The 15,050-nt window shown below is 38.7% G+C and overlaps 1 pseudogene across 1 annotated transcript; it reads left to right on the top strand.

The window, feature by feature from the left end:
• Window positions 1-407: 407 nt before the first annotated feature.
• LOC148854149 (hypersensitive-induced response protein 1-like) lies at window positions 408-11,527 on the top strand (annotated as a pseudogene). The gene is made up of 6 exons (XR_016113343.1): window positions 408-547; window positions 2,082-2,282; window positions 2,940-3,060; window positions 3,432-3,523; window positions 9,518-9,614; window positions 11,097-11,527. The product of XR_016113343.1 is annotated as a hypersensitive-induced response protein 1-like (transcript).
• Window positions 11,528-15,050: the final 3,523 nt, after the last annotated feature.

Here is a 15,050-nt window from a genome sequence, read left to right on the forward strand (position 1 = left end):
AAAAAATTAACTTATTTTTAAAGTTTTATTAAAAATATTATTTTTATTAATATTAAAACCCAAAAATTACCCTTATCTACTATCATCCCTTCCCTTTTTTTTCTGGTAATCAATAAAATTTCAATGAATGAAAAAAAAACCTTCGCTTCAACGCCCCGGAAACTGGAAATGGAAGTGGAACCGGAAGGGATATCTGGAATTGAAATATTTGGCAACACGTGCCTGATTGATGGATAGATCTGCTAGTGGGATATTTAAAGACTCGATCTGTCATGTCAGTTGGTCTTAATTAGCCACGTGGCCACCGCTTTCGCCGTGTTAGAAAGACTTAGACCGGTCCATTGGTGAGTGGTCTCGCTTGCGGGTGATGCTCGCTCTCATTTTCCTTCCCTGGCCTTTTCGTTCATGTTATTGTTATCCCTTCGTTCACATTACCTTTTTTCACGTAATATGCGTTTCAACAATTCAGGTTCAGCGTTTTCACAATTGAAGTTTCTTCGTAAAATTTCTTATTGTAATCGTTCAGTGCAAGCTTCTGGCTTTAAAGGTACGGAGTTCCTTTCTTACAATGTAAAGTCTCCAATTTTCTTACTTGATTCTAGTTTCCGCTCAATTTGTTCGCATCTTTTTTATCTTTGGTCTCCCTTAATCTTTAGGTTGTAATAACTTCTTCAAATTGAAGCCTTGAAGGTCTGATGAACTTGAATCTGTTATTTTTTTTATGTTCATACTGTTTTTTTTTTTTCTCAAATTCCTCTTCTTTTTTTTTTTTTTTTGACTCTTTGTTATCATCTCATCTTCTTCATTTCTCCTTTGAACAGTCAGATGCAGGGTTATGCTACATTATCATTTATCACTGGAACTGTTTAATTTACAAAATTTAGGTCGTTTCCTTGTTTATTAATTTACAAAATTACACTCGCCGCGAAAAATAATTACAATGTTACAAAATTACACTAACCTTCGTACTTATTCTAAAGTTTTCATCGGATTGGGCCCTTCTTTTAACAGAACTTCTTTTGGGAAATCTATATGGACTTCTATGTTTCAGTTTTATCGGTCTTACTTTTGCAATACATTTGTCCTAGCACAGACTGTATACTTTATTTCTTTTCTATTGTTGAATATATAACTTATGAAATCCAGGGCGTGTTGATATATTTTATTGTCTAATCTAGCATGGGATCATTATCTCTCTTGGTATTTCATATTTGTTTATTTGATGAGGTTTCTTTTTTTGCCTTATATAAACAATATCTAATAGTTGTTGTCACAAGAGTTTGAAAACTCTTCCAAGTAGGACAACACTTGATTACTACTACCGCTGCTACTTGTATCATAGGAAAGTTAACAGAGAGCCAGTAACATGTCTATTGAATCTTAAAACACTTGGTGTATTTCCTTATCTGTTTTTCACAAAAAACACTAATGTTCTTTGAACTCTGCGTTGTGGGTAGAAGGTTCATCAATCTTTTGTTTGCCAACACTTTTCCACCTTGAATTGGGTAAAATCGTGCAAACAAAATTATTCTTTTTTATTGCAGCTTTCAGTAGAAAATATGGTCTGCCCGTCTAGTGTTGCAGTGATAAGCCTATTATCCTGATTCCTGAAGTATAAATTTGAACTTGAAAAATCTGGCTGAAAGTGAAACAACTGAACTAGTGGAGCTATAGTTGTTTGGAAAAGTGATTATTATTATTTTTTAAATTATGAAGAATATTTGAAAGTGGTCAGCAATGTCTCAAATATAACCGATTTCTTTAACCCTGGGGGACAGGCAATAAGCTAAGGCTTTTAAAGCACCAATGAATAAGGACTGCTACAAATCTAAAGCTAGGTTATCAATGAGATCATATGGTTAGTAGGGAAGTATTTAGATTATGAGTTTGCATGGTTGTTTACCTTTGAAAGATCATATTAATAATGCATCTGCATCTTTCTTATTGGATGTATCTGATTGGGAAGAATTGTATGGCTCTAACCAGGGAAACATTAATTAATAGTTTATTTGATCATGCCTTTTGGATCATCTCTTTGTTGTTTATCTCTTGGCTTATCCTAATAAATTCCATTCTACCAGTAGAAACAAATAATGGGACAAGCACTTTGCTGTGTTCAAGTGGACCAGTCAACTGTAGCCATCAAGGAAAATTTTGGAAAGTTTGCGGATGTACTTGAGCCTGGTTGTCACTGCTTGCCTTGGTGTCTGGGGAGCCAGTTAGCTGGCCATCTTTGATTGCGTGTACAGCAACTTGATGTTCGCTGTGAAACTAAAACTAAGGTATGCTATTTCTTTTTCAGCTACTTTCCTCAAATGATTAGATGTAAGCATTATCTTGTTTGATGTTGCTTTAGAAGCACTATGCTCTTAATTAAAAGGTTATAACTGTTTTATGGCAGACATGTAAAATTAGGTATTTTGTTACTTGACTGATCAAAAGTAGAATGCGATATTCATAAAGAATTATATTTTAAAAATAAAAAGTACTTCTAAATATGGGTCAAAAAGAAAGGAGATATGGACAAACCAGTTATCTTTACCTTTTTACCATTAACGGAAGAAATTCTATAGGGTAAAATTTATTACATTCTATAGAGTCTATCTCTATATCATCAAGGAGGGATTAAACAATCAACTTAAACCATCCTCAGAAATTTACCTGCAGACTGTAGTCAATTGTGTCTGCATTCATTTGAGATAAACTATTTTTGGAATTTTTGTAATCATGGTACTCTATTGCTGATAAAATGAGATCAAAGTGGTTTATTGCATATTATGGTGCATTAGTTATATTGTCATCAATAATGCCAACATTGTTTACATGCTAGTTCCAGCACAGAGAACGTTTACTTCCTCCTTTGTTTTTTAATGGTGTCTATTATCTTTAACTATATTATGTTCCATTTGAAGACCCTGATCAACATTGTTTTTTTCAAGGATAATGTCTTTGTCACTGTGGTTGCATCCATTCAATATCGTGCCTTGGCAGGAAAAGCAGCCGATGCTTTCTATAAGCTCAGCAACACCAGGGCACAGATCCAAGCCTATGTTTTTGATGGTACGAGCGTAAAACAGTATGGCTCTTTTTGGAATTCTTCTTGGTGGTTCCATTTTTTTACATATATATATCTTGGATCTCCATTCTTATCAGTGTATGTGGTACCCTACATTAATAGACTACAGAGAACAGACTAGAGAAGCAGATATGCTAAGCAACATTCATGTACCATCTTGAAATGCCCTCCACTATCTCCATTTAAACTTCTCAACCCTTTAATGTCTTTTCAATACAATCTAACATGAGTGATTGCTTCTAGTTTTTCACTTTTTCCTCGCATACTTCATTTCTTAATGTCACATGATTATATCTATCTGAAATTTAAAGATCAATCCGTGAAACATTAATGGATCTCTCTTGTTGCTCTTCAGTTATCAGGGCTAGTGTGCCCAAGTTGGACCTGGATTCCACCTTTGAGCAAAAGAATGAAATAGCAAAAGCTGTGGAAGAGGAGCTTGAGAAGGTAAAGTTTTGAATATATAGTTTATCAATTATTATATATATATATATTATTATAATTGATTATACTAGAAGTTCAGGACTGTTATCAGTCTTGAACCCTAATGAATCTCAGGATCAAAGATAAGCAAAAAGAAAGAGGAGAGAAGAGAAAGAGGGAGAAGAAACAGTAGAACACAAGGGTTGAAAGGAGGAGCAGAAGCTTCATGTTCTGCCGCTGCCACTTTAATTAATATTTATAGGTTATGCTCATTACATGGAAAGGACAGATCTGCTCTTAGTCTTTACATAACAAATAGAGTAAAACAAAGACTGAAATAAATAACATCTGAAACAACTAAATGACCAATAGTTAACCCTAGGCAGACTAGAATATCTTATACCCTACGAACATAGTGGGACCGTAGCTGTGGGGCCCATTTCAGTGTTCTCTACACCCCCCCTCAAGTTGGGAATAAATGTTTATCGTTTCCAACTTGGATAGATCTGCCTCTAGCTTCTTCCGTGATACAGCTTTGGTGAGGATATCTGCCAGTTGCATATTGGATGTGATGTATGGGAGACATACTTCTTGTGATGAGACCCTCTCTCGTACAAAGTGTCGATCAACTTCAATATGTTTAGTCCTGTCATGTTGCACTGGGTTGTGTGTTATATTAATAGCCGCTTGATTATCACAATACAGCATCAGGGGCTTCTCATACTCAACACCCAACTCCTCAAGTAGTGATCTCAGCCAAAGAATTTCAGCCACTCCATTAGCCATTGACCTATACTCAGTTTCAGCACTGGATCGAGAGACAACACTTTGTTTCTTACTCCGCCAAGAAACCAGGTTACCTCCCACAAGAGCACAATATCCAGAGGTAGACCTTCTGTCATCAACACTCCCAGCCCAATCGGCATCTGTATAGACTTCCACCTTCATGTGGTCATTGTTCTTGAATAGTATACCTCTACCCGGGCATCTCTTCAAATATGCTAGTATTCTTTCTGCTACTAGAAGGTGTGTGGTTCTAGGAGAATGCATGTACTGACTGATAACACTAACGGCATAACTGATGTCTGGTCGGGTAAGAGTTTGAGGTGAAAGCTCCCCACTCTCTGCATTAATCCAGTGGTTTTGTTCAATAGGTGTATTTGCAGGTTTGACACTTAGCTTTCCAGTTTCAGCCAAGAGATCTAACACATATTTCCTCAGAGAGACAAAGATCCCCTGCTTAGATCTAGCAACCTCAATACCCAAAAAATACCGTAGTGTACCCAGATCTTTCACCTCAAACTCTTGATGAAGAAGCTGTTTGAGGGACTCAATCTCATGGTTGTCGTTTCCTTGACCACAATATCATCAACATAAACTGCAAGTAGTATCAGTGACGACTCCACCCTCTTGATGAATAATGTATGATCTGACTGGGCCTATATATAACCGAACTTCCCAAGGGCTAGTCTGAATTTGTCGAACCAAACTCTAGGTGATTGCTTCAAACCATACAAAGCCTTATTGAGCCGACAAACTTTCTTACCTGCCTCTGTATCATAGAATCCAGGAGGCAACTGCATGTAGACCTCTTCCTGCAAGTCCCCGTTCAGGAAAGCATTCTTAACATCCATTTGGTACAAAGGCCAAGTGTAGCTTGCTGCAAGAGATAATAGAACCCGAATGGTGGTCATCTTGGCTACCGGGGCAAATGTCTCCAAGTAATCTATACCATAAGTTTGAGTGAATCCCTTTGCAACTAGCCGAGCTTTGTACCTCTCAATGGAACCATCCGCATTATGCTTCACAGTAAATACCCACCTGCATCCAACTGGTTTCTTTCCTTTGGGCAAGTCAACTAGCTCCCAGGTATTATTTTTCAACAGGGCATCCATTTCAACTTGCATTGCACCTCTCCACTCCGGGACTATAGGGCTTCTTGCACTGTTCTCGGAATAGGGACATCAGCAACAGAGGTGAGATAGGACCTATAGGAGGGAGATAGGCGATCATAGGACAAAAACTGGAAGATGCAGTGGGCTGTAGATGTGGTGCAATGCCGTTTTCCTTTACGGAGGGCAATGGGAAGGTCAAGGTCATCTGCAGAGGGTGAGGTAGCAACAATGGAAGGAGTCTCTGTGGGCCCTGGGACTGTAATATCTGGACTTGGATCCGCAGAAGAGATTGTAGCTGGCTGGGACTGCTGATGACCAGGATCAATCTGCCTGCATCGCCTATGATAGACTCTCAACTCCCAATCCCTTTGACCACCCTCGCTACTACAACCCTCATCATCAACTGGAATAGGTAAGGGAACAGCCCCAAAGGTATTAACCCTGTCCTCACTGCACTCCTCCTCCCCCTGAAGAAAAAAACCCAAAATCTCCACGCTCACTACTCTCCCCCTGAGGAGAGACCCGAGAATAGTAGGGTGTCTCCTCAAAGAAAGTGACATCCATGGATACATACTTCTTCCCTGAGACAGGATCATAACAACAATAACCCTTTTGAATTTGTGCATAACCAAGAAATATGCATTTGGAGGCCTTGAAACTTGGAGTGATTGGGACCAAGAAGCTGAACAAAACAAGTACAACCAAATGTCTTGAGGGGAATAGTGAACAACTCTTCATTGGGGTATAGAAGGGAAAAAGGAGGTTTCATATCAAGAACCCGAGAAGGAATCCGATTAATAAGATATACCGCCGTAAGGATAGCATCACCCCAGAAGCGAATAGGGACATTGGAGGTAAACATAATACTTCTAGCCACCTCCAAGATGTGCCTATTCTTCCTCTCTGCAACCCCATTCTGCTGAGGTGTATGAGGACACGTGATCTGGTGGATAACCCCATGATTAAGGAGGTATGATGCCAATGGCTTAGCAAAGTATTCCTTTGCATTATCAGATCTAAGTACTTTTATCCTGGCATCAAATTGTGTTAGGATCATTTGGTGGAAGTTTTGGGTCAGGACAGGCACCTCATCTCGTGATCGCATAAGATAAACCCATGAAAAACGGATGTGGTCATCAACAAATAGCAAAAAATACCTGTACCCACCCATAGAAGGAATGTGATATGGCCCCCAAACATCAGTATGCACAATATCAAAAGAACTATTACTCATTTTATTACTCAATGAATAAGAGTTTCTACAATGTTTAGCCAACTCACAACTTTCACACTTCAACTGAGATGACTCAACAGACTCAAACAAAGTAGGAAACAGACTCTTCAAGGACCGAAAAGATAAATGACCCAATCGGTTATGCCACAACATAACCGGACTCACAACTTGAGAAACAAGTAACTTCTTATCCACTGACTCTTCCCGACGAGAACTCTCCCCGAGTAGATAGATCCCATTTGTCTCACAGCCAGTCCCAATCACCTTCTTCGTCTCCATGTCCTGAAAAACACATCGGTCAGGAAAGAAAGTTACTGAGCAGTTCAAATGTTTGGTAATGCTATTGACGGAAATGAGGTTAGTATCCAGTTTAGGAACATGCAAGACAGAGGACAAGGATATAGTATCTGACAGTTTGATGTCACCCTGCCAGAAATAGGGACAAGAGAGCCATCAGCTATAGATACTTTATCCCTACCAGAAGATAAGTGATAAGTAGTAAACAGAGAGGGCAAGCTGGTCATATGGTCAGATGCACCTGAATCTATTACCCAACACGGTTCAGTAGTACCTGGAGCAGAGGCATGGTAGGCTGAGGCTCGAGTACCTGAGTGTGCAAAGGTCGATGTAGCTGGAGCTGATGATGACTGCGGTAACTGAGCTGAACTGCCAACTTCCTTCTCCAATTGTATTAGAGCTGCCCGAACTGCAGCTAAGGTCTCTAATGGTGTGCCTCTCGTGCCAGATGAGGATGCTGAATCAGTAGTCGTAGCCACATGAGCATTACTCCTTTAATTTCTCAACTTTGCCGGGACCAAATGTGGATGCAGCTTCTAACATGTTTCTTTTGTGTGTTTAGGTTTCTTGCAATGCTCACACACCACATCCCTTTTATCTTCCTTCTTTCTGTCCCTCTCTGAATCACCCTCTGTTTTGGGTTTGACAACTACCAAGGCAGGTGTAAGCGGCTGAGGTTGCATCATGACTTTCCTCCTGGTCTCTTCACTGTGCACTAAGGAGTATGCCTGAGAGAGGGTCACACTATCTCTGGTCAAGATCTGCTGCCTCACAATATCATATTCTGAATTCAGTCCTGCTAGAAACTCAAACACACTGTTTGTCTCAATGTGCTTTCTATGTATTTGAGCATCTTTGGGACTCTCCCACTCAAGAGTCTCTAAGTGATCAATCTCATGCCACAGGGACTGCAAGTTAGAGAAATAGACCGACACCGGTTTCTCTCCTTGTTTAAGGGCATTCACCTCACATTTCAACTCATATGCTCTGGCAACATTAAGGGGTTGGGAGTAAGTCTCTTTCATCACATTCCATATCTCCTTGGCTGTCTTTGCCCATAAGTAATTTCGGCTGATATGGGGCTGCATTGATTTACAGAGCCATGTCATAACCAAGTAGTTTTCTTGGACCCACTTGGTATACGTAGGGTCTCCCTTGGAAGGTTCTGCTACATCTCCCAAGAGATACCCTACTTTGCCCCTTCCCCCAATAGCCATCATGGCTGATTGGGCCCATTCCAAGTAGTTTGATCCATCAAACTTTACGGTTGTAATCTGAAAACCTGTCTCAGAACCACCACCATAACTGCTGTTTCCAAAACTGCCTTCTGCATGATTCTTAAGCTCCATTTCAGTCAAGAACCAGAAGTATCAAAGATTATGGTTACTACTGTCAAAACCAGCACTAGAAGTCCCAACAACAGTCACAAAATCAGCAGAGAACCAATCTGTACTCACGATAGATGTGCATGAAATATATATAAGACTGATCTGAAATCAATAACCACACACAACAGCAACAATCCGAAATGTTTTCACCCCTTCAAAAGTGTTTGAAACCCCAAAAGAAGACTGAAACACAGTTTGAAGGGCAATCTGATATGCTGAAGCCAATTCGAGGTTTTAATCAGTCCTAAGAGCCTTACGGATAAGGTTTGTATTAGGGTTAATATGAAACCCTAAAACTGATCAATGTTGAGGAGAATTCTAGGGTTTGCCGCAGGAATAAGATCACAAGTTTCGGCCTAATACTAGGGTTTGCCGTAGGGATAGGACAAAACCCTAGAGAAACCCTAGAGAATAGAGAGATAAAACCCTAGAGTAGTTCGGCCACCCTTACTGGATAGGTCCAACCTATATTTTCTGATGTTACTTCTCTCAGAAAGTAAAAAACTTACAGTAGAATGCAGTTCGCTGCCTACCAAGGTTACCCGAACCCTAGCCTTCTCTGATTCTTCCTGATCACCAACTTGCTACAACTGTAATACTTTTTCAAACAGCTGCTAATCCTCTGGAGATCTCCAAGAACCAGTCAACGAACTCTGCTTTCTCAGTCTTCCAGCCTTAGATGGTTCTCATGTGGTCGGCTGGACTAGACTCACATGAGAGAACTTGGCTCTGATACCAACTAGAAGTTCAGGACTGTTATCAGTCTTGAACCCTAATGAATCTCAGGATCGAAGATAAGCAGAAAGAAAGAGGAGAGAAGAGAAAGAGGGAGAAGAAACAGTAGAACACAAGGGTTGAAAGGAGGAGCAGAAGCTTCATGTTCTGCCGCCGCCACCTTAATTAATATTTATAGGTTATGCTCATTACATGGAAAGGACAGATCTGCTCTTAGTCTTTACATAACAAATAGAGTAAAACAAAGACTGAAATAAATAACAACTGAAACAACTAAATGACCAATAGCTAACCCTAGGCAGACTAGAATATCTTATACCCTACGAACACAGTGGGACCGTATCTGTGGGGCCCACTTCAGTGTTCTCTACAATTATATTTTCCTCTTTTTAATGGCATTTGCAACCTACCTGATTGCTCATTGAAATCTTGTTTTCTACTTTTCTTTTTCCAATTGTGGGTACAACAGGCCATGTCAGCATATGGTTATGAAATAGTCCAGACTCTTATTGTGGATATTGAACCAGATGAGCATGTTAAAAGAGCAATGAATGAGATAAATGCAGGTATGTATTTGTCTTTGCATAAATAGGATTTCAAGGGATGTCTTAGTTTTCTTTGTTCTCTTCCTAAAAATTATTCATCCTTAAGTTCCATTTTATGTATATTCTGAGGGGATAGGCTAAGTGGTCCCCGCACAATAAAAGGATTTGGATGGACAGAGAATGTTGCATGAGGCAGCTTAGGTTGAAGTTTAAAAAATATTCATGTCTTGCCACTTAATTGGCAATTACTTCTAGTACTTCCCTGGGCGTAGCCCTTGATAGAGTAGGGTGGTGAAACAGGATTCCTATAGCTGGCCCTATATAGTTGGGATAAGGCTTTGTTGAGTTGAAGTCCCTTTGACATGGCAAAAGCTGAAAAAGAGAACTTATGTTTACCTTTTTCTTTGTTTGAAAGAACAGTAATTAAGTTCATAGCTGTTAGTTGGTTATTTATAGGAAAACTAACATGGTTTGTTATGGAGCTTATATAGAAAATCACTGTTCATTTGATAATCTAGATATCTTCCCTTGGATACTTTAGTTTTCCATACCACCTATCCACCTAATATGCCCAGGTATGATACAGATAGAAACAGGGATATGACTTTTCATTTCCTAAAATTCCGAACACAGATATGGGTACAGGAATTCAATATAACATCCTTATATCATGCATGTATATCTAGTTTTTTAAGAGGAATGTCATTTATTAAGATTTGTCTTGCCAAATTAGTTAGATTTCCGACATGTGCAGGTATTTTTATGATATAAGTTGCTAAATCATACCACTTTACATAGTGTTAATGCTATAAAGTATATTCATAAATATCCATGCAGTATTAGGTATCATATCCAATATGATAACATGTGCAGATCCTTCCCTACATGATGTACATTTTCCAACTATATGAAAAGCATAGCTATCCACGTTCCACATGATTGGAAAGTGGTACATCATGCAGTGAAGGATCCAAATATGGGCATGAAGGAATTCTTCCATAGTCTAACCATCCAATATCTAGTTGGTTATGCCATTTCATACTCCACACTCCTTTGGAGGGAGGTCTCTTGCCAATACAATGAGGAATTTATTGTTTTGTAAGTATATGGACCTTAGTTTTGCATCAGGTTTCTTTTTGGCAAATATAGATATCCATGAGATGAAATGCATAATTACCATTTCTTCTTGACCCAACTCCTACATATAAATGGAACATGCATGCAAGTCCATTTCCAGCCATGGATTGATCTCTTCGGTCAACGAAGAACCTGGATATATGGGTTATGTCTTCCATGGTAGGGTAGAGTAGAGGACTCTAGATTTCTTCTTTTTTGTTTTCTTAATTTGTTTTTTCCTACAGAGAAATAAATGCCAAATCTCTATTACCTATTTAACAAGAAAAAACTAACACCTGCTCATTCATTAAGCACAAATGAGCTCTCGAGTTTGTTTCATGGTCCCTGCTGAATGGTTTTTATTTATAAATCTTAAATTCAAAGCAGCTGCAAGACTGAGGGTAGCAGCAAATGAGAAAGCCGAAGCAGAGAAGATATTGCAGATAAAGAGGGCTGAGGGAGAAGCAGAGTCCAAGTACCTGGCAGGGCTTGGCATAGCTAGGCAGCGCCAGGCCATTGTGGACGGATTGAGGGACAGTGTTATTGCTCTCTGTGAATGTGCCGGGAACAACAGCCAAGGACGTAATGGACATGGTATTGGTTACTCAGTACTTTGACACGATGAAAGAAATCGGTGCATCATCAAAATCCTCGTCTGTCTTTATTCCACATGGACCTGGTGCTGTGAGGGACATCGCCACTCAGATAAGGGATGGCCTACTTCAGGCCAACACTGTAGATTAGTAGAGAATTAATTGTGTATACATATATACAGGCTATATGTGAATTATTGCACCATGTAAATAAACCTTTGCAGATACGTTGGCTGTGTTTGTGCTCACTGCTTTTAATCTTTTGGTGGACCTACTGAAATGGGTCCTCATCCAGACTAAAGGTTTAAAGTTTGAATTAGAAAAAGCACGAAGAAGACTGGGGGGCCTTTAACAGTTTGATCATCGAGAGTGAACAAAGGCACACCCAGAGCCCGATAAACGGCCCGTTGGACCACAGCATGGGCTGCACCGCTTCTTTTCTTCTTAGGCTTATTTTCTCCAACTTCTCACATTTGTCGTTACAAACAATGTCAAAAATTCCTCTTGGATCCGGATTGCCATGCTTTTGGGTTTTGGATGGCCCTTTAAGGCCAAGTTCTGAAGGGAAAAGCGAAATTACCACTATACCCGTTATCCATTCTTGACTCCAAGGTTTTCCTACTGCCGTTTACCTGGATGGTTGAACTGTTTGGCCCGGGAATCGTCTAGGCAACCAGTTCTGTTTTACCTCAAATTTGCCCTCTGGCCAAAAACTGTTGAATCAATCAATGAATTGTTGATTCAAGCGGTTGAACCATCGATCTGTTTGACCGTTTAATTTTTTTTGGATGTTTTTAAATTTTAATTATTTTTTAATTTATTTTGTTAGAACGGGCTGTCTGTTTGGACCAGATGGTTGAATTATTGACTCAGAAATCGATAGTCAGAATGGTTCTGATTCCGAGTCATTTTTTAAAACATTGATTGACACTGACCAAAATGGTTGACGTGGGGCGTTGTTATTGGTTGAACAGCCCCTAACACAGCCATGTAGTTGTAGTGCAATTTTCCTTGCATTAGTACAAATGAAAATAATACAAATTTTGGTTTAATTTTATTTAGGATTTTACTTTATTCTGCTTCAGCTTCAAGTCTTAATTTACTTTAGTGCTGTTTAGCAAATCTTTTTTGAAAAATCTTCTAGAAGAACTAACAGTCAAATGACATAATGAGCTTTTACATAACAATTTTTACAACCCAAAGATTGTTTGGTTGGAGTTACGTCTTTTTGTGTAGAGATGAGAGTGTTGAGCAGGCAAAAAAAAAAAAGGTGAGAAGCTCCATTTCTAGCTTCTCAAAATAAGTTTGAACCAAGCATGCTTGTGTCTTTTCAGGGCATGATTTTTCGGTAAAAAGATATTTCCTCAACCAAATGGAGAAAGACCAAAAAATGAGTTGCCACGTTTCTAAAAAGTCGATAGTCTACGCAAAAAGACTCTCCAAATGAGGGCTTTCGTTTGTAATGCAACAAAAAAGGGTAAAATTTGTAACAAAAATAAATTAGAATCTGCACCTAAAAACACCCATGTTTTGATTTTTTTTTTAGTTTATCTTTCTTCCACCTTTGAATTTTGGGCGCATACTAAACTCACCCCGATTTGTTGATTAGGGATAGTCTCACTTTCAATGCTTACTTTGTCGTCATTGATTTGTATTTAAAGCCCAAAAGTAGAAGAAAGATGAATAATAAAATAAAAGTTAATATATGGGCATTTTTTGTAAATTTTGCTTATAACTGCAATTGAACTGAGTTTTGATCAAATAGTTTGAACAAGTTTAATTCTATTCAAGTTCAAATCTTAAGGTAAGTTTGGTTAATTATTTGAACTTGATCTTGGCCAATAAAAAATTTAGCTCAAAAGCGAGTAAATTTGGCTCAATTAACATATACATACATATATACATATATTATAGAATATTAAGATATATTCTATAATATATGTAAAGTATGTTTTTATATTCTATATATAATATAATAATATACTATATATTATAAAAATATATCATATATTTATAAAATATAAAAAATATTTTCATTATTTAGTCAAACTAAGCTAAGATATGTAGAAGTTCCGCTTGATTCAGCTCGATTGCACTCCTAATTTTACCCATTTCCATAACATCAATTAATAAACGACTTAAATGTATAATTCTGAAAGTCAGGTACTAAAGAGATACATTTAAAAAATCAGGGCCCTAAGTGAAACTACCCAAAATATAAGATAGTTATATGCAATTTAGTTTTTTGTTTTTATTTGTTGTAAAAATGCAGGGCAAGACCCAAGTATCAGGATTTGTACCTAATGCAGGAAACTTCGTACTAAGCGCACAGTCCCATCCCACCGTGTATTGGGATATCACTCCACAAATAACAATACGAAGAAATGGAGATGTTCCAGATTCGATTCAGGATTTGTTCCTCACACAGAGCGCTTCACACCAACCTCAAAGGTACATCTTATCATGCATTAGGAACATCTTCCATACTTATATATTTTTATGCAGGGGAGATGTTCCCAATGCATGATGGGGGAATGTGCCTGTGAGGTCGGTGTGAGGCGCCCTGTGTGAGGAACAGATTTGGTCTCCCACCAGAGGATCCAACTAAGATATGCTATGAAGAATTTGTAGGACGCTTTTGTGAAGCGTATTAGAACATATTAACATCTTTCAAAATTTTTCAGTGGGAGATGTTCCCAATACCAATTGGGATATGCTATGAGGAATCTGTGGGATGAGGCATGTTCGAACAACATTCCAACAACCTTCTATTGAGAACATCTTTATACTTCTGTGCTTTATTTTATGGAAAGATATTCCTAATGCAAGGTCATAATGATTGTTCGAACGGGCTTTGTACTAACCGAATCCGATTTCCAAATTGACAAAGTCGACCCCCCTAATCAAAGTGAGGTGAGATTGGCTTTAGTACAAGGCCCGTTTGAACATAACAGAATCTACTCCTCACAAATGGAAACCGAATCTACTTTTCACACCTGGCACCTCACATACACATCCAATCATGTATTGGAAACATCTCTCCTATTTTTACTTATTAGTTATAATTCACGGGAGATGTTCTTAATACACGGTGGATGTGCCTGTGAGGCGCCCATTTGGGAGGAACAGATCCACCGTGCATTGAGAACATCTCCCTTGAATAATAACTACGGGAGATGTTCCCATACATGGATGTGCGTGTGAGGCGCCAGGTGTGGAGAAGATCCGGTCTTCGTTCGAACACGAGGTTGCGTTCGTTGTCCAGCATGCCAACCCATGGTGACAAACAATATGCCTTGATTGCTGTCCGGTTAAGTGATGATGCGATAATGGGATCCAGTCCAATTCCAAATGGGAGGATCACCATTCACCAGTTCACACCTTTTTTTTTTTTTATTATTATTATAACCAATTCAGATTTTTTTTTTTTTTGATAATAGTATAACCAATTCAGAATTCGCCATGCACTTTCGTCGCTATTTCACCGGAGTGATCTCCACTGTTTCGATTTGACTTTTCTTCTGTGAACCCCTCATGACATTATCGTGATTCTTTCTCTCCAACTTCGTTGAAAATATGCTCCGGCAATCGGACGGAAAAAGGGCGGAAATTTCGCAGAAGCGATGGATTCCGTCTACAGAGTGCAGAGAACTTTGGCAATTGGTGGACAGAAAAATAAATAGACTGAGAAAGAGAGAAGGGGAAAATATCTTCTTCCACTCAACTCAAGGGAGGTAGGTAGAAAAAT

The sequence above is a fragment of the Nelumbo lutea genome, chromosome 4 (genome assembly GCF_056320005.1).
Source record: "Nelumbo lutea isolate HS-2025 chromosome 4, American lotus-T2T, whole genome shotgun sequence".
NCBI lineage: Eukaryota > Viridiplantae > Streptophyta > Magnoliopsida > Proteales > Nelumbonaceae > Nelumbo > Nelumbo lutea.